The following is a 26,775-nucleotide window of genomic DNA, read 5'->3' as shown; positions in this document are numbered from 1 at the left end:
GTCTTGGTGTTTGCTTTTTCCTACTTAGGCAGCAGCACTGAGTGAATAAAAAAGCACGTCTTTGCCTGCATGCAAAAGTTACCATTCCTTAGCTTATTAAAACATCGCTATTAGCATTATCAGCAATGTTTTAACTTTCTTCTGACCAATTCAGAACAGCTCTATTAACTTCAATTAAGCAAGCCAAGCTCTCACCAGGTTTTTAATAGGAAATATCAGACCTAAGAAAAAGAAAATAGTGTAAAGAAAATTTCTTTTTCTCTCCACCAGTCGTGTTCTCAAGAGCATTTTCCATTTATACTTTCCAAACACTGCGGTTTTCACTCCAGGTTCACTGTCATTGCAGCCTCTGATCCAAACAAACAATAAACATGTTTTGCATATAAGATCAAGACCTTTAATTTTACACTTTGGGGCAAAACTAGTAAGCTTTCTTATTAATTTGCCATTTTCTGAACACTTCAGCACCACAGCATATGCAAAGCTATTTGCTGCACAGCATTTTGTGTGTATAATTAGTTTATGTTTTTAAACACCTAGTTTTTCCAAGTAATTTCCTCAGAATATGGTCCCTTATATTTCACCAGCCCCTGGAACTTGTCCCCCAAGTGAAAACAAGGGCATAGGCATCAAGTAGACAAGATTAAATAGATAAAATATAAAAAGTCATATGACTATTACCGTTTCATTGATTTTGACATATCATAACAGGGATGGTTCACATTACAACTCTCCTTTTTTTCTCCTACTGTAGTCTTGGCACCTCTTCAGGGAACTAGTCAAGGTGTCCTTCCATCCTCTTTTCAACATGCTGGTATGAGTGTCCTCCTGAAATCTAGTTCTTTACTGACTTTTACAATCAGCACATCCTTAGGAATATATTGATGCCCCTCCTACTTCCCTCTTCAGAAGAAAAAAAAAAATAGGAAGGAAATACTGCCCTGCAGATGCTCTTCTCTCTGTCTTAGACCGTGAGGGAGGGAGAAAGAGCTGAACGCAGTTCAGTGAATTTCCTTCCTTTTCTCAGCAGGGAGGCTTGCACGTGGTTGGGCAAAGCAAGAAACATGATTTCCACAGGGCCTCAGGCAGCAGCCAAATTTCGCAGCAGGGGATGAATCCATGGCCACTTCTGAGGCTGCAGAGCTGCGCATAACACAGGGCTCTCATTATAAGGTTGGACAACCCTCTGGAGACTTTCTGCTGTTTCCATATTAACAAGAAATGAGTGGTTTGTGTATGTCACAGGAGCTCTGTGTTAAATATTACCGCCTTGTATTATGCAGAGTAGTGTGTGTGCATTTCTTTTCTGATAATGCACGGAGAAACCAAGGGGGGAACAAGGATTTACTGTACAGGGCTTCCAGCCCCATGTGCAAGAGCAACACAGCCTGTGACAGGCAAAATGACATCACAGAACTGTGAAATATATGGCAGCTTGAGGTTCAGCTTATTTTTTAGCTTTATCTTACACGTTACAGAAGTTTCTCCTACCACTTTCATGTAATTCTTTAGTAGATTTCTATCACATAGTCACTTTTAATATATTTGAATTTTTTTGATCTTCAATAAACTCTACTCCGCTCCTTTGAGAAAAATCTTGGTTACTTTGAAGATATTTCTCTGCTTGCCTGCACTATGTGAAATTCTTACTAAAACAATAAAAGTTCCAAGAATAAAGTAGTCTCCTAAAACTGACCTCAGAGACAGATAAATCATTCACCATGCCACATAAGTTATAAAGCACAGACTGCATGACTACTGATTGCTAGACTATTTCATTTTCACATGCTAAATGTGAGGTCCAAATGAGAAAAATACATCTTTGAGTTCCTAGGAACAAACATTCCTGTTACAAGACAAGCATGCTAAGAAAATGAATTTAAACTGAAACCGAAACTGGTAGTAATAATTACGAAAAAGTAATAATTAAATTAAAAAGCAGGAGTTAAAAGATATGAGGAAAAGTTACAAGGAAAATACCTATGGCTATCAGACTTAAACATAGCCAATAAAAATGTGAGAATTATTCAATAAATAGCTTCATTCTGTATTTAGGTTGAAAGCACGTGATATTCATATTGATGGTAATGAAATCTCTTCACTGTCAACAGTAACTAGAGATAATGTTTAACACTGTTTTAAACCCATCATTTTAAAATCAGAATGTCAGATAAAATAGAAGAGTTTTGAAAGAATTAAATGAAGAGTTTTATGGATGAAAATAACAATTTTATTTGCAATATGTGTTGGAATTGACTGGGCTGAACTTTTTAAGAGTTCATAGTCAATCAGTTTTTGTGCCAAGTAAAATAATCAGACGGATAATTTTTTTTAAGTATGGGCCTGCAACCTGTCAACTGCAACAGGTAAAGCACTTAAGTTCTACAGGGATTGTCACAGAGTAGAAGGAAGATAACATAGCTGGCATTAGTCACAATGTTTTTTATCAGAACTAACTCATCAGTTTTTGATATCCTTGCATATTTGATTGGTAAGAGTTGCGCGGTGAATCTAAGAGTTTTTAACTTCAGTGAGGCATCTAACTTGATTGTGTATAGAATCTTGGTTACTCAAATTAAGACCATATACATTAATTTTCACACACATTTAATAGCTAAAATACTGATTGAATGTATTTTAGAATGAGAAAAAGGGAGTCAATATCATGTAAATGGTGTCCAAACTTCTCCTTGTCTCCTTACCTATATTTATTATTTTATAGCAGTGTATAATGGAAAAAGAGACTGATTTAAATATCAACAAAGTTATGTAACTGATCTAATAATTCTTGACCAATTTTTATAGAGTACCCATAAAATACTTTAGAAATGAGACTGCAATGGCTTTGTCTTTTGCTCTGAATTAAATTGTAATCCTACTTGTAATTCCTGATATTTAAGAACTACTGCAGTTGCAGTAATCAAAAGCGATGTAATGACCAACCTATGGCATTTTAAGTTAATTCACTATCTAACAGATGAAAGTTAGCCAGCCAGTCAAGAGCATACCTCAGTTCTCCAAAATTTTTCTGATATTCCTTAAGCTCAGAAACCTGTGACTGTCTGTTTTCTTTATGTACTTCAGCAGAAAGCTTACCTCCTGCCATTTCAACATTAAGTGCCATAAAAATTAAATAACTCAGAGTACGATGATGTTTTAAAAAAGAAATCTTGCAAAATGTTATTTTATATTGCAAAAACTGATAGATTTCAGAACAATACACTTTAGCTTAGCCTTCTTATTAACATTTACATATGATGAAGAATATTGTTGTTAGAAATTTATAATGTAGAAACATTAGAAACTAGATCATACTTGGATTTCATTCTTTTTTTTAATATTTCTTTAAGGTTCAGTTGTAGTATTTTTTCCCAGGGAGAAGATGACAGAGTAGAAGTACCTCTTTAAAACCCATTAGAAACAAAGAACATGAAAGTAAGAAAAAATCAATCAAACAATAATGAGCATCGTATGCAGAAGAACTAAATTAAATGTAAAATCAGTTTCATGAGAACATATGAAATAGATTAGGATGAATTAAGAAATGTTCGTGTTTGTTGAATAACAACACCTGTAACTCTAGAAAGTAGGAGGAAGAAAATGAAACAGCAACAACCACAACAAAAACAACAACAACCAGAAATAAAGAAAAACAGGAGAAGTAGAAAAATGGGTCCTGGGTCTTTTCATCTTTTTACAGCTTTAATATTTAATTGCCTAGATAATTGTGACTGTATTTCCCACTATAAATATCTTCTCTCCTTCTGTCACATCACAGTAAATCATTTGATAATGTTTGTCCTTTGTTCAAGCAGCCATTTTGATAACTAATGTGCATTTCTACCCATCGTAAAGTCTTCATTCTACACGAGTGAGATGTATGCACATTGTCCTAACCAGCTCACATTACTGTTAGCTAATGCTATTATAATGCTTTGAAATCATATTTGGAAAAATGTTCTACAGGACCATTTGACTACTGGGTTTGTCTTTTAGTCCGTTCTGAACTGACAAGGATCAGCCATCACAATCTCTAAAGTATTCCCACTCAGCATTCAGAGTGAATTCTAGGTAAGTATCCTCAAGAGTTAATCTCCTCCAGCTTCCACCTCTTAAAAAGCTTTTCTTGCAAATAGAAAACATGTATCTAAGCTTTACTTGAGCAAAGGTTTCCCAGAATACTGGCAGTTTCTTATATACAGTGGAATATTTAATTACTGCCTTTTTTTTTTTTTTTTTTTTTTTTCCCCTTCAGTGAAACCTGCATGATGTCTTGAATTCAGGAAAAGAGGAACTAATGGACATAGCATTTGAGTTGAACAGTAGAAAATCATAGTGGATTACTTAGGAAAAATACCTAACTCTCCTCTCTGGCTTAAACCACACAGGAACGCTGCAATTTTAGGACACAATAGAGAATGACACCATATTTTAAAACGTTAACTTTCTCAGTTTTATCTGTATTTTTCTAACAGTATTAAATGTTCAATTCTTATTCCCAGATGTGTAGCATTTAATTAAACACTCTACCACAAATCTTAAATTGAAAGAAATAAAAGGCAGTTCATGCTAAAAACAAAACATACATTTCATAGAAATACATGTCTCTAGTTGATCTCTTTATTAAGATAGAACAAAAGGAAACATCTAGGTGAGATTTTGATTACTATTCAGATGTTGTATTTCCTTCTACTTTGCTTCTTTCTAAGCTGGAGGAAAATATACATATGCCCTTGTTTAACCTTCATGTTTCCCCTCTGTATCATTTTCACAGAAGAGTTGACCAAAATGGAATTTAACAGTCAAGGTAGGGATGTACATCCATTTATATAACATTGTAATATTTTCCATAATATTCCTTACTCAGCCTAAATATTATTCACTTTTTTGACCTCTGATACATTTTAAGCAGATGTCTTCATTGAGCTGTCTACAGTGATGCTTAGATCTTTGTCCTCAGAGGCTCCATCTGATCAGAATCCCCTGGTACATGACGGAGACTTTAATTCATTCACTACAGTGTGTGCTGTTTCTCACTAAGGGAGGACAAATTTCATCAGCCACCGTTGAACTTATGTTTCCTGGATGTGCTAGGTTCTTTTGGTCTTCCTGACAACTCTCCTTAGTCTTTACTAGACCATATAAGCTTTAATTATTGGCAAATATTTCCTCCTCAGTAAACTGATCCCTCCTGTAGTTTTTTAGTAGCAACAGTTCTAGTGCTTATTCTGGAAAAATGCAATTATTAGCTTTCTTCCAGACTTTTCTTTCGTCATATTCACTAAGCTTCTGCAAGATAAGATAGGCAAACTAAGAGATTTCCTTCGCATATTTATGTAATTACCCCAAAAAGATTTTTCAAATCCTCTGCAAAGACTGAGAGATCCACGCTGAAACTTCATAGTCAAGTCTATATATTAATAGGGATTTCATTACATATTCTACAAAATTGGCATATATTTTAGTTCTAATCTTCTTATCCCTCATTTTTCATCTGTAAATCTCTTTGCATTGGGAATTCCATACTGCTCCTGTGTTTGGAGGATACCCGAGCATTCTGAGGACAGTACTAGAATGCAAAAACGAGTTATGGGTATTTTGTGGCCTCTTATGTTGAACAAAAACTAATCAAAGAAAGAGTATCTGTAGAAAAACCTTTCATTTTTATTATATTTCCTTAAATTACGTTTTCTGAGGTTCACTTTCTAATGGCCACATATGGACATAGGTTTTTAAATTTTCCTTACTAGTAAAGGAATGGGAAGCATTGACTTGCCAGCACAGAAAAAATATTTGCAAATCTTTGAGAGTATTTATTGACTGATTTCCACTGGCATCAACAGAATTTAGGTATTTAGCTGCAAGATATCCTTTAGAAAAACATAACAAACTATAACACCCCTCTTACAGTTGAAGTTAATGCAAACTACATATGCTCCATACGTTCTCATATCAGACAATGAATTTAACCAGGTTTCTGAACCTTCTGGATCATTTAGACAATAGATTGTGATATTCCGTATGCAAAATGAACTGGTAATAACAGATCTCTGGCAAACTTTATAAGGTTTCTGTGTTTTTCTTTTTTTGTTTCCTTTTGTTTTTCAGGCTATAAAATGACTGCTCATCTGAGGTTTTTGTTCAGCTGTGCTAGTTTGGACTTCATGTAGGAACTTCTTCACAGTTTAGGATTCAGAATTAATCTGACACTGGAAATGATTTATGAGACGTTCCTTTTAATGTCATCTTGGTGATTGTATTAATTATAGTCATGTTCAGTGCAAAAGGTTGTGTTTGTTTGTTTGTTTGTTTCCATTTTTTTTTGTGAGCTCTTGATGTGATACCTAAGGCAACTTTGTAGCTAAATCAGTCTGTCCAGTAGTTAGTCACAAGTCAAACCCTGTGTCTGCCTTCTGCTGTTTGTTGTTGATTTGTGTGCTAAAGTTCAAGTAAAATCTACAAACACAAGGCACAGGGTAGCACTCAGTAAATACTCATAGTAACTGACAAAAAAAAAAAAAATACTCAGTAAAACTTGTCACAGGGAATACCAAAACAGTCTATCCATATGAGACCTTCAAGCTCCCCCATATCAGTTTAGGAAACTGATTTTATGACTACTGGCATGTTAGCGCACGGGGTCTGAATTAATGGCCCATTGTTTGGTCTTTTACACAGTTTCGTTATTACTTCTCCTAATTTATACCTCTAGTGAGCCCAGGGTCCAAGAAAACTTCAACAGAAATAAATTTATGATTGAAAACCTGCTTTATATGTTTAAATTGAAGAGTAGAAAGCATAGTACTGTATGATTGACACAGTACTACTCTCGCAGATGGGGATTTGTTTAGGCTGCTAAGAGGCAATGTAAGTGCATGAAAGCTTTTTTATTAGATTAGAATACCAAATCTGGATTGTCAAAATGGCTGTATATTCCTATTTTTAAATTAATGTATTGTCACTTGAAATAGGATTCATTCATTGATCCCATGCTGTCCAGTTCTGCAATGAATTAAACTAGAGAGGGGAACGGCGAAGATGAGGAGGGCTGAATACAGATAGCTGGTGCTTTTACAGCTAGACTGACGGGGCAAGAGTGCTGGGGAAGAGACACAGCTCTTTCATAACAAAGGGACCTCAACCCTTCTGTTTTTAAAGAAGGATCCCCTTTGACAGCTATTCGGCAAGTGACCACATCTACGTTGAATTAACAGTTTCACAAATAAGAGAAAGATTTCTGTTGAATAGCAACTTTGCTACTGTAGCTTGTTTAAATCTAATTTAAACCACCCACATGTGAGACTGCACGTCCTCTATGAGTCTGAGAAATAGCAAAGGTAATCAGATTGCTATAACTCTTGAAGTTTTATGTTGATGTGAATCCTTCATACCTCAGTAGCTTATAATGTGTAAAAGTACATTACAAACTTAAAGACCAGTAATTAGAATTCATTGTTTCACTCCTGATGAAAACTTAAGCCAAACAATTGCAGGACAAACTATATCTTTTGTGGAGCTTTTTGTTATTGAAGACAGAAGTTCCCAGCAAGCAAGAAGCTTCATTCTTTCATCAATAAGAAGCCTCATCTCTATGTTAAAATCACTAAAACACCTGTTGCATGTGCTTTACTGACCTTGCTATTAGTATTTATCAATCACTCTTTATACATTCAAATCACAGTGAACAGCTATTTAATTCCGAACTTTTTTATTATTATTATTTTATCCTTAAATATAAAGGAGCAGTGGTTGCTACATGCTTTGTACTAAAAGTTTGAGAGAGAATCCATTGTGTTTATATATACTTTTTTTCTCTTGTTTTTAACTATCAATAACTACGTCAACTAAAATATTTGGGAAATTACTAATGAGGACACTTTCTTAAATTATCTTGGTAAAATTCTTAGTGAAATTCAAAATAAATAAATCAACATACTGCTGTGAATAAGTGATGTGAAAGCTTAGCTAATCTCCAGATTCTAAAGGAACTCGTTAACGTTTGGACAGCTCTACTGATGGCAAGTAGCTTATTATTGTAGGTAATGGCCGTCATCTAGATATTATCTGAAATAGCTAAACCACAGTTTATGTCTTTAGGAAGGATACTTAAGCTATGTGAATGAGCACAATGCTGTTTGTTCAAATGGGTATTTATTTAGGCAGCCAAGAGGCAATGCAAGAGGATGAAATGTTCTCTATTAGATTAGAATACCTAGGGAGAATGTCAAAATGGCTTTCCTTACTGAATGTATGTGCCTGTTATTGATTTCAGGTATTGTTATGCTGGGTGATTCGCTCATTAATTTCATACTGTCCAACACCGTAAAAACTGGTAAGCTAGAATGACTTGTGTTAGAAGATTTTTTTCTTTTGAGTTTGGTGTGCTTGGAGCCTTTGGGAAAGGAACTCCATTGCAACTCTTGACTTCTTATCCACACAAAACATATACAAGGTCCTCTACCTTCCTAGTAGAAAAATTTCAGGCTTATATGGCTACACAAGATTTTAATGCATCTTACCTTTTATTTATTTATTTATTTATTTATTACTTTCAGAAAAGTATTCCTAACAGTTCTTCTGAACATCTCTCTTTTCTGGATCAACAGATGAACTTATTATCAATTTATGCTATCTGTATACAGTATACAAAGAGATCCAAGAGGCTACATTTCTTCACAGGTTTTCTTCAAGGATTTTATCTGGGTATCAGTATAAAAATTGCAATCCTGGAGTAAGGGCAAGAATCTGTGCATTCTGAAACTACCCTGCTCTCTACTTCTTAGCTTTCTATTTAAGAATAAAAATAAAACAAAAAAGCGCCTTTGTTTAACAGGCAGAAAACTATACTGAGAATGTACCCAGGTGTTTCTGCAAGGAGGAAGACGGGAAGTCTAAGAAACAAAACAGGTACAGGAGACATCAAAGGGAAAATGAAAGGAAAAAAAAAAAAATGTAATAAGAAAGGTGATAGTTGAAGAGCAGAAGGCAAATTATTCATCCAATATATGCATAAAAAATTAACTGTAGATTTTAATGTATGAAAGTATCTGAATTTCCAAGCAAGATTTTACGTCCCTTTATTAAGAAATTTATTTTCTACAAGCTGTCAGTGCCAATGCAGGCCTGAAATTTGCTCATACTCTCTGTTATTTTTGTATTTATTAAGAAAACTGAAAAAAAAAAAACACACCACAGATAAAGTGAGGAGTTTTAAAAGACCTATATTACTCTACTACATATAATTAAGGAAAAAATCCTTTGGGTCAGATATAGGGCATGTGTAGCCTTATGAACTGAAAAAAAGATTTAATTTAAACACTAGACACTGCTCTTCCATTATGAAAAAAACACCATGTTCCGTGTCAATAATACAAATGCCAGGAAATCCATTGTGATGTTGTTGTGTTTAGCCAGTGAAGTAAAATAGCAGTGCAGCATTTATGTACATAAACACAAACAAATACATTAAAAAAGTATTAGAAATTAGCACTGTTGAATGTCTGCACGTGTGTGTGAGCTGTGTGTATGCACACAGATGCACCAGGTATGTGTAAGGGGAAGATGCGGCGTTTAAAAAAGCCTAACATCTGGTTTCAAGATGAAATGCTAACATTCATGTGCAAACTCTGATTTAAGAAAAATGACATATGACAGATAAATATATGGGCATATTCACAAGTCTGCATTTAGATAGAAGCCAGGGTCTAGCTAAATTATAACTGATTTACTTACTACATCTGCTCTGCTAGGTACAATTAGATATTAAATAAGTCATTATAACATTTCTTAAAAATGTGCTAGCAGCAGGTCAGAAGATGTTCATAAATTTCTTAAAGATAAAGCCATTCCATGCTGCCTTCACTCTGTTGAAGAGTGAATAGAAATGTTCTTAGGTTGCACAGATAATGAAAAGAGCACCCTTTTATTTCTCCTCCCTCACTTCACTCCAGAGAAGGCAATTCTCTATATGAATAACATAAAATGATGAATAATAAAAGGCAGTAATACTTTAATTTTGAGATGACCACAGTTGTACAGATCTCAATGAAACGTAGAGAACCAAAAACTACCATGCTCATGCCATTTATTCCTCGTGTTTACTCAATGTATTGGACAATGGTGTCACATCAGGCTAAACAAATGCAATATATTTTCACTTATTTTATTCAAAATCGTCTATTGTGGCATTCTGAAGAACACTTGAAGCCTGAGCTAGAGAGCGGTAGTTAAAAACAGCAACTGGCTGTCAGTGGTATAGTTTGTCATTGTTCCACAGACAAAAGGCAGACTGTCACAATAAACAGCATTTATTCATTTCAGATTTGTGGCTTGGGGCTGAGGAAGGGGAGGTGTCATTCGTAGTAATTGTAAAACACATAAATGATAATAGTAGTCTGCAAATCATATATCAAAGAAAACAGTGGGAGTTGGCAGTGATGGAGGCAAGAAAATGGATGCTTCCAGCACAACCTAATTTACAGCTCTTTAAAAAGTATATATATTTTCTTTCATAACAGTGAAATAGAATGTTTTGTATTAACTGCTTGTGTGGTGGGTAGGCAAGCCTGGACATCTAAATCATGACTTTAATGACTTATTTCAAACAAACCGCTGAGTAGCTTTCTAAACATCATTACTCTGTACTCAACCGTTGTCACTATTATTAACTTAATTTCACTAATTAAAAACCAATTAATACGGATATTTACATCACCTCCTCTAGACCTTTTGTTTAAAAGCTGCAGCTTTTTAAAGAAATTACGCTGCTCTGTGAAAAGACTCTGTACTGTTCTGTTAGTATCAGATGCTTCCTTTAATCAAATGCTTGTATCTGTTTCCTCAGAATGGATCTCCAATGCCTAGTCTTATATCTTAGATAATAATTTCCTGTAAAGAAATTATAAAGCAGATGTTACTCTTGTTGAGGTTGGTATTAACAATTTTTAATTTGAGGGAAATTTTTGAGGCAAGTATTACCCTCTTTTTGTAAACCCATCTTGATTTACAGGGTGGATGTGCTAGCTCAGTGACACATATTAACCACGTTATGCCATCCACTGACCAACACTTCTGGGTTCTGCAAAAATCTGGGAATAGATGTGAGAGGAAAAGACAATGGCATTTGAAATGGTGTCCTAAAAGGCGACTTGTAATTTACTAGTGCTTGGTGAAAGTCCCACTTCGTCTCATAACCACCCCCAATGCCATCCAGAACACGGGTAATATTTATTAGAGAGCAACCTCTTCTGACATACCCAGAAAAGACAGATGGATCTGAGTTTTTCTCTGGCGAACCACACAATGTTCACCAGATGGAAACAACGCTCCCCATATAGTTTCTCAGGCATTTTTGCCTACAAATCCTTTCCTCCCAGCATGTCTCAACTCCTATCAGGAACAAGGGCATTAAAGCGCTGAGGAAAGGACAGGTATGTCCAAGAAACTGAACTCATATTTCAGCATGGATTGCTCTTGCATTGAAAGAGTGAAGTGTTGTATCAGTATTTCAACTGGTAAATGTTATCACAGCTGCTACTGTTTTGGGGATAATGGAGAAGCACAATTCAGGGGCTGCCAGGAGGCAACATGCCCAGCAGTGTGAGGGAAGCACACTGAGGAAGGGATGCACATGACCAGATCCAAGACAAGCCTTGATGATTCTTGCCTTAATGAGACAGGACTTTTCTTAATTCATTTTAAAATTCAAACAGAGGTCCCTGTCTGGGTAGTCATGACGTGCGAATATATGTGAAAATGGGATGACACATGTAAAGCGTTAGGGGTCTAATATCTAGAGGTAGCAGAAATAGAAAAACAAAGTGTGCCCCCACCCCAAAATCTTTAAAAACTCATAGCTAACCATATTTTTAAGGAGGACTGATACAATTAAAAACTAAGTATTTTATGGTTAAAATAAGCTCTGAACAGAAATGGCAAAACTGAGGACTAATTTTAAATGAAGAAGTATGAAAGGAGGGTGTTAGTCCTGCTGAAAGAGACATTTTCAATGCAACCTCAGCTATGTTGCTGTAACCTTTAATTCTTTAACCATCCACAGCTAAGTGAGCCAATTCCACCCAATCTTATTGCTAGTAGCGACACACTGCATCTTGAGAAGTTCAAGGCAGACTTTGTTCAGAATTACTTATTACTTACATTAGTTTTGTGAGAGCAGTAAGAAATGTAAGTATAACTCTTATTTAGTTAAAAGGGAAGTATATTAGAATAATAAAAACATTGTTACCTATATTGTCTCTCTATTCATCTCATAGAGGTTCTTTTGCATTCTTTTCCAGGCCCCTTCTACCTGGTTTTATTGGTTTCAATACAAACATATGTAGGTTCACACTACTGCTCTTCTTTTGTGTTTGGAACACTGTTGAAATTCAGTTTAAAATATAAGGAAAAAAAAAGTCATAGTATGCCACTCCATTATGCAGACTACTAAGATGTTTAGATTTCTTCTTCTGTAAAATCTTCCTGTCCTGCTGTGTTACAAAAGCCTAGAACGCTGCACTTGAAAAGAATGAATTTTGGGGTGCATTTTCTTGGTTAGCTTTTGCCTTTTAAGGAATCTGCTCAAAATCGTAAGTTTGCTGTTTTGAATTCTCCACAGAGTCCCTTTCATTCAGGAATTAAAACTTGTATGATACATCTGAATATATGTGATTTTATCCTGGGCTCAGTCAAGCACAAGATTTTCATAGCATCCTGTAAGTAATCATTTGGGGTGACAAAAGCATGCAGTCCCTAAAAAGCAGTGAAAGCCTTCATTCTAACTACATTAGAATGCCAGCATTCTCAAAACTGGGCAGATTTCACACAACAGGAACAGCTAAGCACAAATGTAAATAGATCAACAGCATCACTCATAAACTATGCTCGTGGCCCTCGCAAGACATTGGACAGTCACTCATGTAACAACACAATCACCGCAGTTAATGCATGTCACTACTTACTTGCGGGGAAATTTTTTAAGCTAAAATTTGCATGGTCTATTTGAAACTTCCCTGAGTTGAATATCTAGCATTTAGCTTTCGAGCAGGAGTTCTGACAGTAGCAGTGCTCGCAGCAAACTGCCGCTGTCGTTTGTTCTGCTTCAGTGCTGTTTGACTGTCACAGCCTGTCATGTGGGAAGAAAGCACCACATCTAACCCCCTGTGACAACGTTTAATCACCCCTATTACTCCTACTGGCTGTTCAGGCCACCTTGAGGTGTACAGCACACAGTCAGAGATGTAAAAAATCACTTGCTTTATAAATGAAAAGGCTAAAATCGGGCTTGATCTGATCAATTGTCTGAAACGTGGTTAAAAGGAACTAGAAATATTAGCTAAATAATACAAATGCAATTCCTGAGATCACTTTTAAACTGTCAGATCTTTTGCATCGTTAAGAATATTAAAAATATATATTTTTCTCCAAGATTACACTTCTGTGGATTCTAGGTACCCATATGTATTCACATTCTGAATTTCTTGTTATTTCTTTCTAAAAATCTTTGGTATAATATATGCAAAGAAGTCATGTTTGGGGTCCATTTGTTTACACCAAAATCAAGTGACAGAAGTAAATGCTGTATCACGTGGTATACCTGCCCACATGTTAATGGTGGCTCAAAGGGTAAAGGAGGAATGCTTAAAAAAAGCCATGTACAAAGGAAATGTCAAACTTGAGCTTTTCTGCTACAAATCAACACCAAATAAATAAAACTACACGTGTCTGATCCATACAATAAAACTGTGTATGAAATTGGTAACTTTGCTATACCATATGCAAACCTGTGTCTTCATGCTACTTTTAGCATGCTGGCTTCATGCTGTATTTTTTGAAACTGCTGTTCATGTTCTACTTAAAGTCTGAAGGGCATGAGTCAACTCTTAGAGTCCTTTTGCTTACAGCTAGTTACAGATCCTTTTTAGGAGCCCAGACAGAACACATACAAATCACATCTTGCACATTAACAAATTGGTTTGCTTGAGCTGGTCCTATTAAGTCCAAGGCCTGGTCACTGGGACAAAAAATTGATTTCAGTATGAAAACATATTAACCCACTGTGAGTTTAGCTTCAGCACCATTACCTAGTATTATTACTCCAGCAGGGTAATCTTAAGCAATGATAAAAGATGTTAGCATGAAACTTTACAACGAGACATTTTGTTGTGCTTGTGAATATCACTAACACCAGTGCCATTTAAATTGATAGGTATTTGTAAATATCACATCTGCTTTGCATGGACTAGGCAGAACGCAAAGTGTATCCTGACAGCAGATAGCTTTGTGGATCAATGATGTAGCGCAAGAATTTATATCCTTATACTACTATTCGAGCTCAGTTCTGAAAACATCTACAAAGATCTCCATCCTGTAGAATCAGCACTTGATATGACACTAAGTGGTCTGTATGGGAATACGGGGCCCAGAACTTAATAAAAAACCATCCTGCTTCTATCATGTGTCTGAAAATGTTCCTGCAAAATATAGGTGATTTTTTTTCTTTTTTTTAAAGACATGGAAAACAACATTGCCATCAATACTCCTCTATATTTTGATTAAAATGAACTATTTCATTTTCTTTTCTAACAAGTGATTTCAGGTGAAATAAAACATAATCTTGCAACAGAGCATTTTAAAACTTGCAAAAAGCATGCAAGTATGTGTGAATGGGTGGAAAGTACATTACATAAGGGTTTTAATTTTTCATGAAGATTTAATCTAACAGGAAGCTAGATCAGTTGTACATTTTCAGATATAAACACACTTATCTGTGTTTCTTCTGGCCAGCTTAGAAAAGAAAGAAAACAAAACAAAACCACAAGCAATAATGGTTGACAGTGAAGTTCCAGTTCTCCATCAAAATTGTTTCTGAATGACCAAATGCAAAAGACCCTTTTCTAGCAGCAAGGGTTTTTAGCACTTATGGCAGTTTGTACCACTCACCCATGTCCAATTCTAACTTATGTTCTTACTCCCCTAATGAAGAGAAGCTTTGCCATCTGATACTCTAATTTAGACGAACATTAGCAGGGGTGTTACAGATTTTCTATTATTAAAGAAAAAAAGAAATAATGTCTTCTTATGCCTATCAAACAATTGTGAGATCTCATCTAGAAATACCCAATTATAGTTACCTAACTAGGTATAGACTTTTACATGTGAGTTGTTGCAGATAACCTATTGCTAGAACACAGTGTGTGTCAGTATGTCAGTTACTTTACGGTGGGATGGAAGGCCAGTTTGTCAGCTAACGGTTACACCACACATTCTCCTTCACACCTTCTGTCCACATAATTTGACAGGATGGTCTGCCTTCCCCCAGTTTGCTTATCAGGTCTGTATGGCAATAAAGGATAACCCGAAATAATACTGTCCTGTCACCCCAAAAACAAGTTCATGGAATTTGAATACTGGACCACCTATACAGGAAATCTGTTTTATTGAGTTGCCAAGTAGAACAGTTTCAATAATTTTTGTAAATCACAAGGAAAGAATACAATTGGTGATTTTTTATTTATTTTTTTTCACACCAAGGTATGATATCTACAATAAGAAAGATAATAATCCAAAACTTTTGGCTTCACTTTATCTTTTTTAAATAACCCTGCACAATATTCTAGGCAAGGATATTGATATGAATCTTTGGATATGAATCATAATAGCAGATTTTCACATCAGGTATTTGATTCCATCTCTGAACTCTGAAGCTTCTGCAGTGTGAGTGGCAGCAGGAAATGGCTTTCAAACTCTTCCTAACAGATGGAATAAAATCTGCCAGGTTATTAAATTACTACACAACTATTTTTAGTTTCCATTTCTAAATCCTTTTTCTTCTTTTGTCGCATAATATGTCATTGCTAATCAAATCTCAAAAGCACTTCTATTTTGAAAAACTGAGAAGTCTCAACTGGCAGTTTATTATCCTCTGCCCTGAACATTTTTCATTACTGCTTTATTTTTCTGCAAAAGTTATGGAGTATTTACACACATTTGTGTATTAGAAAAATGGAGGAAGTTAGTGAAAACATCAAAGAGTTTGTAGGAGTTAGAGGCATTAAAAATGTTTTACTGATGAATAATCTAGTGTGAACACATATCTAGACTGCAGTCTCCGATTAAAGACAACTGTTTGCTCAAAGCTAACTAGTAGAAATGCCCTCCTAATCACTATGAAATCGAACGCAAATTCATCAGCTGACTGTGGCAAACCATATCAGAAGCACAATACATTTTATTTTAGATGAATTGTGCCTAGAAAGAAGAGGAAGCTACTTAACCCTTGTGAAAATTAAACCAATTGTTTCCTCCTGTGAACTCTGTCATTGTGACAGACTTTCTTAGGGTACAAAGAATCCTTTGAAGACAAATTTGCTTCAAGTGTTATGGTAAAAAAAATGCCTCTTTTCATGTACCGACCTAAATGCTAGCTAACTTTCTTCTTACACAAGATCTACTGCTACAGCTACACTACTGTACAGAAGAGATTATATAAGAAAGTATTAAACAATATTTACTAGTATAACCACAGTAAAAATTGCAACACTGAAAGGAAGTATATTACTCGTGTGATTAAGTCGACTGGCAAACTATGATTTTACTCAAGGACAACAAACTTCAATCAACTAAGGAGTTAAAAAGCAACTTGCAAAGTGATCCTGTATCTGTTTTCCAGTAGTGGATTAGACAATAGTCATCTTCAGATTGAACAGGAAGATGCAACTGAAAAAAAAGACTGTGGAATGCAGGGAGAGATTTAGATTGGAGTTGTACTGTATTGCAGAGCTGGGGCTTCTGGAAGCCGTATTGCTTTTGTGGCAGTGATGTAAATCAATGGTAACTAGTGAAAAAACCCTCATTTTGATACAGTTCTGTTGAATCTCACAATGGAGAAGAAAGTTTTTTGAGACCACTAACTTGAAGTTTTCAATTCCTCTCAAAAATCAACTTGTAAACACATCTCAGTTAAGGCACGGAATCCACTGAACCTTTTCCAGTCACACATGTTAACTGAAAAATAACTTTGCAAAACAGACAATATTGTATGATGTCTTAGTAGAGGTAAACATGCATTAGAAAAGTCAACCGTATGCAATTTGATACCCAAATATATAGGTATATATAATACATACATACGATTCTATGATTACAGATATTATATGTGCATGTATATATATAAGCAAGGAAAAGGAAGAAAGATATCAGAACTCATACCTTTTTTCAACATTTCCCACTAGTTGTGGTATCTATGACTATATGCTTTGTAGCAGAGAATATAATATATATTATATATAGGAACTCTCACATTCCTGTGTTTTTGTCCTCCTATTGACTTCTCCTCTGATGTTCAGGAGAAAAAAAAAAAAAAATCATAGAAAAATGCAGTATGTATTTTTAACAATCTGAGAGATGAATTGAAGGGCTTTATAAATGAGGTGTCTTCAGAAAAGGTGCCAATAAGGAAGAATGGGAAGAAGAAAAATTATGCTTTCAAAAGGTAAAGAGATAATAACAAAGCCTCCACTAAACGCAAAGCTTCCAGGAAAGAGGAGTTTCACAATGCTCTGACTTTAATTACTGTACATTAGTTCTGTCCAGTGAAAAGAAAGATAGGGAACATTTGTTCCCGATTCCTCAGGGCTGTGTCTCTTCTGCTTATTTTAGGAAAGATGATATCATAATAGCATCCTTCAGATCTCAGAAATGTACTTTTTGGAGTTAAATTGTCATCGAAATACAACATATAGAAAATTCTCTCTTTTCCATAATAGCACTAGCAACACAATATTTTATCAGGGGGATAACTATGTATAGAAAAATTATAATTTGTAATTGTTTATAGTTTAAAATGTAATATATTACAATGATTGCAAGATGATATTACATTGTTTAAATTGCAGCATAATAATTCATTCCTGTAGCATTCAGTGGCACTAGTCCTTTGGCCTCTTGCCTAACAATACACTAGACAAGAATTATTACATTGTAATTCACACCCTGTCATGCCTTATTGCTTAATTAAAGCATAACCCTTCATGACACGACAAGCAATTTGACTGTTACCATAATAGATTATTATCCCACCTAACATATTTTAGTTTTACAACACATTCTTTTTTTTAACATGCACTGAAAACTATCAGAACAAAGGCACATATGCTTACTTCTTTATCTGTGAAGTGTGAAGAATACATACAGGACAAGTAGGTAAGAACAAAAAGTTGTATTTTTTGTTAGAGGTGTTCTGTTAATAAACTTTTTTTTTTTTTTTTTTTTTTTTTACTTCATTTAGCTTCAGCAATTAATCCTTGAAAAGATGCTAGGATTCAGATCTCTGAATCTCTAGGTATTTGCTATACTGCTTGACTACCTAAATGGTAAATGTATATATAAAATGTATATACAATGAGACATAGATTAGAGTGTCCTTAAAATTCAGGACAAGGTAGCTGGCAGTCTATTTTTGTTGCAATATAGCAAAATTACTATTCTGTATTCAACATTAACTAATTCATGAAACATACTTTTTCATGAATAACTTATTGAATTTCTCTCTGTGACGTTTCTCATACTGAAACCTGATAATATAGAAAAGGTTATCAATTGGTATTAGAACATATTTGATTATTAGGTGATATTCCAGTTCTGTAATAGTTAATAGAAAAACTCACTGACTTAAGTGAAAAACTCACCCGCCAGGTGTAACACATTTTCTGTTTCTAGCTATGAAAACATGCTTTGACATTCCAGCTTACAATATAATTATTTCAATTAATATTCATTATTTTATTAATTCCTTCACACTGCCTGAAAGTGTGAGATACAACACATCCATTTGGCTATTAATAACCCTTTACTTTTGGCAACTACCAATTCAAAATTAAAATATGCAGCCATGGAACTCTGAAATTTTGTGTGAACAAAAGCCTGGACTTCTTGAGAAGACATAAAGGCAAAGCATACACACACACAAAAAAAATTAATACAGAAATTATATATATCATACCTGATAGATGTGCTACAGGTTTCATATAATATCAAGGTGCAATTTAATGAGGTTGCACTGAACTCTGTATGTCTGCAAGGTGACTGGGTTGTCCCTGGAACTCTCTGCTGTAACTATAAAATGTCTATGATGTGACTGTGATATAACTGAAACAGCTGCAGTCTTTGATCATATGCTGGCAGTTCATGTACAGATGCAGAATGTGTAATAAGGGCACACTTTATTAACTTGACTGATGTTCTGTTATTTTACTGGTTCCAATAGCCAAAGGAGACTAGGCTCTACCACTTTATCCTCAGAATAATTTATTGTTGCAACTATTCAAAATGAAATACCTATCATTAATATCTAATTCATTATCATAAGCAAGAGGTATACATTGTTCTTGGTTGATTTGACATTTACTATGATCTTTAAAGCTGGTGCTATAGCTAGAATTATTCTTCTGAATTAGCACGAAATACATTCTAACTACCATTTAAAACACTTGCCAACATTCTCAATGTATGCTTATGTTTCCTGGAAATAAATATTTCGCAGATACAGTCTAGTGAAACTCAGAGTGAGCTATTGCAGTTTGGTTAAGTATAAAAATACATGAATTCTGATGGCATGATAATGAAGTTGGTCCCTGCCAGATTAGGGTCTGTATTACATTGTAGTGAAGCAGAGAGCAGGACAGCTCCAGTTTTGTGACACCGTGCCCAAGTTTCATCTTGGCTTTCCTTCAGAAGTTCACACATTTTGTTCCTACTGAACTGTTCAGGTTTTATACAACTCAACTTTCTCGAAGCAGTGAATTAGAGTGCATATTCTTTCCAACTGACTAGCGATAAAGAGAAAAGTGTAGTGAAAACCTAGGTGTTACGCCTCCATACACGCGATACGGAAATTACAACTACAACACAGCTTTAAGGTAAATACAAAAAATTGTAGTGTGTTACTTTGTCCAAAGAGTTATGTCAGAAAGATGAAATAACAACAAACTTTTATTTTCAGAGGTGTTAAAAGACGTTTAAAGATGTTCTGTGGAGTTGGGATTACATAGAAATTAGTGACAGTGTTGAAATTCTCAAAAAAGATCTGCTTCTATCTCTGTACTTTTAACTCTATATTTAAATTTTGTTTCATTTTTACCTCACATTTTTTACAGGAAAAAGTATAAACCCCTGAACTCTAGGCCACTATGCTACCATATTTCCAGTTCGTTTCCTTCTGCAGTCTTTCATAGGAAATATACATTTTTATAGCCTTGTTGGAGACAAGGGGGATGTTACAAAAATCAATGTACTCCTTTAATAGGACTTCTCTCTGTCCAGCACCTGCCCTATTCAATCCTGGGTTTAGTTTTTCCTTTCCGTTCCTTTCTCTATAACCTTTGTGCTGCAGCTGGGGAGTAAATAGCTGTAACTACAACAAAAAGAGGGAAACTAATGCCTAGTGTAACAATGCCTCAATGCCTTTTTTTTTTTTTTTTCTTGTTACTTGAAGACCAAACAACCTTTCCTTCTTTTCTCAACTCCAGCACAACGTGCATTTTGGAGAATCCCAGCAATACTTGGTTTCACCCCAATCTCTTGATACAGAAGCAGAGAGATCCAGCAGACTTTACCAGGCTCCATTATTCACTGGGGTACTGTTTAGACTGAAGGGTATAAAGAGGTGTTTCAGCTTTGTTTGTCTGCAGTGTAGTGTATACTATTGCTGATTATCTTCTTTAAGAAGGGCAATAGAAAGGAAAGTTTTGTCCATTCTTTACCACGACTACATGAGATATTCTAGATGGTGAATTATTTCCCTCAGATCAATTATGTATGCTCATGGGGGAAATTCACCTAATTCACCAAGGCAGGAAAACAGGAAATAGAAAATAAGGCAGAGCAAGCAGGGAGGTGCTAAGGAATGGGGACTCTTGAGATGAACAGGTTGCAAACTCACAGCCACACCTCTGACAAATGGGATGCAAGAGACTTTTCGCAAAGGACTCAGAAGAGACTATTGTTTGTTCTAGCTGAAGAAGTCAGTGGGAATACCTGGACAGAGAAGAACGAACTACCTACAAGGACAAAGTACAGCATATGGAGATTGGCTTACAAACCCTCTCTATTTAGTTCTTTTCTGAATCTTCTCTATTTTAAAGTAATTCACTGTGCTAATTTGTGTTCAGGTAAAACATTTTAACCAGAACAATTCAGGGTCTCATCAGACCTTAACCTGAGGATAAAATGAATTACAAAAGAAATATAACAGACAGGAGTTTTTACTGTGACCACACATAGTGGAGCCAAATTTTGAAAGATTGGGAAGAATGTTACATTTCATGCTTTTCTCACAGTCTTTTTCCTAAACAGCGTTAGGTATCACTACAACCTGTCACCATTTAGAGATTGTTTTTCCCTACTCTTGGCTGTTGTTTCTAAAAACACAAACTTAAATGGAGGTTGTTTGTTCGCCACCTCAAAACTATAAAGTTTCCAACATCCTGAGAGTTTGACACACAGCTATTCGATATTTCTTCTGTGGGAAGCATAGATTTAAATTACCCCTTGTGGTTTTCTGAGCAGGCCAAGTTTCAAACATCTCAATTAAAAGTTAAACAGCACCCAGACAACATCTGTTTACATTATTTTTTTCCACAGATCTATTCACTTTTCATCTAGATACAAACAGCCATATCTGTTTCTATTCCAGAGTTAAAGATATGTCAATAAGTATTTAATCTTCTCCAGTATGGGTATATCAAGGAACTGCAACTCCTTTAACTCTCAAACACAGCACATCAACTAAACTGTAGGCTTGTCTTTCGACTCCTAAAATATTTTTTTCTAATATATGTTCAAATGTTTTACACACCTTGAATGCTTTCATTCCCATTTCTAGAAAAGCGTATAGATGCCAGGTAAATGTAAACTATGAACCTGAAAGTGGACAAATTTCTTTCTCAAAAATGTGCTATTTCAAGAGCTCACATTTCGCTGAAATTTGTTATAAGTTGTCCGAAATGCGTATTATAAATAAGGAACTAATAAGTTTGTTTGATACTGTCCAAAGTTATCCAGACATTCAGACAAAAAAAAAAAAAAAATCAGCCAAAAGCTGATTCTAGAGACCAAATTAATTGTCGTTGTACCCTGAATTACTGTTTAAACCCTAGAGAAATCTTTCTGTAGGCATATGTTTGGCCTCATTTCCAATTTTTTCGTTGATTGCTAATACTTCATATTTGCCATTTACAAGTTATTTCCTCTGCCAAATATCTCTCTGCTATATTCTAGCACCTTTTCTTGGTTCCTTTCCATCCACCATGTTCTCATCAATACATTTTTGTTTCGATGGACTTCAGCTCAGAAGTCATTATTCAATAATCTCAGTGACTTCATCTTAACTGATTCCAGAATAACAGGGTTAAATTAAACGCGAAGTAAAGTTCATTATTACAGTACTGCATTGAAACATGGAAATAAATGATTGCTTAATAAATACTATAAAATATCTACTTCAGAGTGTGGGTCAAAATTAAAAGAACATTTAAAGATAAAACACCACTCACATGCAGCTAAACATCTTGTTTTAATACCAAAGAACTTTGATTCATAAAGTACATATTTGAGATCCCCTAAAGTGTTGCCGCTGATTTACAAGGTATTCTTGCTTTTCAGTAGTGAATACTGTGTGATTATTCAAGTGTTCATGGCTGAATTAAAAATGCTCATTTTTATAGTATAGCAAATGTTACATCTAAACACTGAAGAGAGGAGTTGACACCCATGTAATAAATGTTCAATAGCTCTGCAAGGTTTTCCCCCTCAGGAAAATACAGATGACAGCAAAATATCTTTCCTTACAGTGGTCTGTTCACCTACCTTTTCTGATGAGTTGGCTGCAGAAAAATGTAGAAATGGAAAGCTCAATTAGTGTAATTTATGTATCCTTGGATGTCAATCATTACTGGTGAGAGGTGGGACTTTCAGGATCTCTATGCATTAATTAAGAGCTCATCTCAGCAGAGTAGTCTTTCCACCTAAGGACCAAAAATAAGTTTTAATTAGAGTCTGGAAGACAGTGTGTCATACACATACAAAACTAGTTCTTCAGTGAAAAAAAATGTAAGTAATGGGACATTATTAGTAACAATGCAAAGGGCAAAAATCTCTTGCTTGTACGTAAGTTCAAAATATAAAAGTATTTCCAGTATATATGAGTCTGCCTGAAATACTAGACAAATTCTGAAATGTTACATGGACACCACTCAAATTTCAGCCAGGTTGCATGAATGCCAACATTAGTAGTAGGTCCCTGTCGAATTATTGATGCTGAGCTGATGTTGATGGAGGGTTATTACACAGCTGACGTTAGACTATATTTCTCCCTCCTAGCCAGTTTTCTGTTCCAGGCTGTCTTCTGACTACAGGTGCAACAGGGAAAACAATGCAAGCTCAGCAAAAGGGGGTGAAGGGACTTGTACAATACATCACGTTCATTCACTGAGTGATACAATATGTAGGCAGTTGTTGGCTGGCCTTCGACACGTCAAGGCCCAGGAGAGGTTAATAACTAGCTGGGGTAACTGGTGTCAGCTGCCTTAGAGAGCTTTGCTTGCGGAATGACTTGTCTGAGGATCAAATATAATCAAATATTCTGCCTAGGACACACTAGGGAAATACTGTATAAATAATTGATTATATCATTTATAAATTAAGGGAAAGGAAACAAATTTTAAAAGCTGGTCTGGAAAATAAACATGTTGGCTAATATCTCAGGTGTGAAAAGGGATAAAATTTAGAGAGGAAACAAGTTTATATTCTGGAGAACAAGAACCACCTTGTTTCTCAATGGCTGAAATAAGAAATATTATGAACTAATAAAGTACTAAAACAGTCAGTCTACTCTAAAAAAATAAAATGTCAAACTACACTACGGAAAAATAAAAGAAATATTCATAAAAACTGGGATTTCAGTGTTCCGAAAATTACAGTTACCAAAAGACTGAAGCTAACATAAACATCCCATGATATAATTAATAATTATAAAGAAGGCTATCACACAGAAAAAGAACAGACAAGGAGGGCATATCAGAAGGAGGAAAAGATTTACTATGCATTTTAGAATACCGGAACAAGTGTTATGACCTCCTTCATTGCTATTATATTTCATAGTCTCTTATGAAGGTATTTGTAAATACCTTTAAGAGACAGATATTTTTCTCAAATACCTGTTTGAGAAACACATGCTATAAATTTCCTACCTAATCAATATACCTGACAGGTAATGAAAAACAGCAGCAAATACAGCAAACCAAAACAAGCCAACAAGCTGTAGCTATTGCTGGTAGATTGTTTAAAATGTATTCTTCTAAATAATGTGTGATGAAACTAACACTACAGTGAAGGAGCATCCAGTCTTTTAAAGACTTTCAGAAAAATGTGGACAATAATTTGATGTCCTTCATAAAATTTATGTCCATATAATTAATGTTTATAGTAACTCTTGCAAATGCTTTCTTATGGATTTTTTTTCCAGCCATTAACTGTTTGCTATACAATAGACTTAGCTCCTGCATTTTCCGAGTAGGGGTATTACTGTCTCTTGGCAGTATACAGCGATGCGTCCTCTGAATGTTAGTACTGAAACTCATATTTTAAAAATTCCAACATGTATTCTGAGAATCACTTCTGACGTACTAGAGTATTGAGCAGAGTATATCCTACTGCTATGGATATATGCATATTACTAAATCTGACAGCTACTTCTCTGTAAAGTTATTTTTCATGATGATAAGATTTCAAGAAAGGCCACGTTTTCTATTGGCTGAGTCCATGGGTAAGTATTTTTAAATGGAAAGGGAAAGGAATTTATCCAGAGTTTGTCACTGTTTGTCACAGCAGCAAGTCTTGCTGTCTGGAATCTCCTGCTAGTCACATTTAGCACATTTCTTGTCAGCTGCTTCTTTTGATTAAGAGGATGGCAGAGATAATGGACACATTAAGCTCCAGAACAGAGAACCTTTGCACCTCTAAACAATGATATGAATTTTGTAATGGTTTAATTTGCTGTTATTTGCACGGGAAAATGCCAGGAACAGAATCAGTGGACTCCATGTTAGCAGCATGGTGCCTTCTCAGCCCTGTCTCTTCTGACCTCAAACTCCAGAATGTTGCTTTGGAAAGCAGCCATAAAAGAGGCTAACTCAGACAATAAAAGCTGGATGATCTACTGAACTGTGACTGAGATTTGTGACCTGCCTTAAAGTGAATCAGATTCAACAACGAGGCTTCTTACAAGCAGCTCTCACCATGAGCCTGGCAGAATGTCAACACGACTGCACTAAATCTTTGACACAAGGCTTGATGAGAGCCACAAGCTAACATGTATTACCATTAAAACAACTTTTAAAGGTAGAAGGATTCACAGGAAATATTAATACAAAAACAACAATTCCATTTTTTTTTTTTTTTTCCTTAAAACTGAGGAATGTGATGTAGCAATTAAATTACATTGCACAGACAATGAGAAAGAGGAGCAAGACTACAGTTTCTTCAGGCAGACTCCTGGCTAACTTTTAGCTCTTTACTGAGGCATGCAAGTCTGAGGTCTTGTCCAAAGTCTTCTCTGTGCTCAATACAGAAAGCGAAAGGCATCTCCAGAGATCGAGCCAGGCTTAGCTTCTATCTTCCTGCTCATCGTAGAGGGGGCGCTGGGCACCAAGGCTCCTAGCTTGGGCATCTTGGCAATGCTTATATTTAATTGCAATTAATCTGCATCCTACAGTCTGATTTTCAGAGGTGCATTGTTATTAAATCCCAGTGTAACACTAACATCTAAATTTGCAGATAAACTTCTAACAGGAGATATGGGCAAGGATTTCCCAGCTTTCATAACTAGCCAAATGGTGATAAATTGCATTGTGGAGAGCTCCCGATTCCCACTGATACTAATCAATGGCTTACCTGCTCCCACATGCAACATTCTGAACAACAACAAAAAAAGAAAAATGATTTCTTTTTTCATATTTGTACCTAAAGGTATTTATTTTCTCTCTCTATGCTAAATAAATCACTCTTTTTATTATTATTATTTTTTTTTTTTTAGGGGGAAAAACGAACAAATACTGAATTGTTCCATTTGAGCTCATCTCACCCTTCTTTACCTTGTTTGCTTTCGTCATATGGAGACCAGAACAATGATAACATTTGATCCATTTTCCACCATCCACATATTATTTCCTCTGGTTAAAGACAACCTAGGGGATTTCTGTTATGTTTCTATGCGATGTAAACTTAGGTGAGTACACTCAGGAGGCGCTGAATAGCCTATGGCATACATACTAGCCATTCAATCTAGGAACTGACTATGGGTTTGGAGTTTGGGGATCTCGGTCCATAGTTCATTCTTTGGAAGACGATGAAACATCAAACCGATGACACTTCAAAAACATTGTTAAAATCTAAAATTAAAACTGAATAGTAGTATATTCACACAAGGGGTGATAATAAGCTGATATACATATTACCTAGCCTTAAACCCTTTTAATGACTGTAATCATCAGTTGCTGCTGAAATGGTAGTGATGTCATATATGTGAGAAATATCAAAAAGAACACAAAAAACACAGTAAAATATAAAACTATAAAGAAAAACAAATGTAAATTTAAAAAGTTTAGTAACAGCAAAAGAAAACACAAGATAATTTCTCCATGACCAGCATTATCTGTGGATAAACCCTCTTACTGAAATTCATCCATTTATCATACAACATTGGAGTCACTTTGAAAATGA

The 26,775-nt window shown here is 35.2% G+C and overlaps 1 protein-coding gene across 10 annotated transcripts in view; it reads right to left on the bottom strand.

The window, feature by feature from the left end:
• Positions 1 to 26,775, bottom strand: part of TENM3 (teneurin transmembrane protein 3) — a 1,329,889-nt gene that overhangs the window by 571,819 nt on the left and 731,295 nt on the right. For all 10 annotated transcript variants that reach the window (XM_035325081.1, XM_035325082.1, XM_035325083.1 and 7 more), the window contains one exon: positions 22,864 to 23,021. The gene's annotated coding sequence lies outside the window, so the exon portion shown is untranslated. The remainder of the gene's footprint in view (positions 1 to 22,863; positions 23,022 to 26,775) is intronic.

This window comes from Oxyura jamaicensis, chromosome 4 (assembly GCF_011077185.1).
Source record: "Oxyura jamaicensis isolate SHBP4307 breed ruddy duck chromosome 4, BPBGC_Ojam_1.0, whole genome shotgun sequence".
Lineage (NCBI taxonomy): Eukaryota > Metazoa > Chordata > Aves > Anseriformes > Anatidae > Oxyura > Oxyura jamaicensis.
This window is presented reverse-complemented; position numbering and strand designations above follow the sequence as displayed.